Source organism: Cebus imitator, unplaced genomic scaffold (genome assembly GCF_001604975.1).
Source record: "Cebus imitator isolate Cc_AM_T3 unplaced genomic scaffold, Cebus_imitator-1.0 Scaffold68, whole genome shotgun sequence".
In the NCBI taxonomy this organism is placed as follows: Eukaryota; Metazoa; Chordata; class Mammalia; order Primates; family Cebidae; genus Cebus; species Cebus imitator.
Window position 1 is genome coordinate 8540203 of NW_016107383.1, and position 605 is coordinate 8540807.

A 605-nucleotide genomic window follows, 5' to 3' on the forward strand; every position below is an offset into this window, starting at 1 on the left:
ACCAGATTCCCAGCAGAGGGGCCCCACGGGTCGCCAGCACGACTCTTGAGGCCGGTGAGGCGGTTTTGCCGCTGTCTTGGTGTGGCGGTTCTTGGTTCAGAGTCAGAAAAGCACCATCAATCTTAATGCCGCTGTTTTGGCCGGCGCAGTGGGTTGCTCAGATTCTAGCACCAGGAATCAACAAGTTGGACGTCCATTCAGAAACCCAACTATAAAGACGGTAATTATAAAGACCACAGATGGATAAATCTATAACGAAGGGAAGAAATCAGCCTAAAAAGGCTGAGAATACCCAAAATCAGAACGCCTCTCCCTCTACAGGGGATCACAGCTCCTCATCAGCAACGGAACAAGGCCTGATGGAGAAAGACTGTGTTCCATTAGCAGAAGCAGGCTTCAAAAGGTGGGTGATAAGAAACTCCTGGGAATTAAAAGAACTTGTTCTAACCCAATGCAAAGAAACTAAGAACTTTGAAAAAAGGTTTGACGAAATGTTAACAATAACACACAATTTAGAGAGGAATATAAGTGAATTAATGGAGCTGAAAAACACAACACGAGAACTTCGCGAACTATGCACAAGTTTTAACAGCCGAATTGATCAA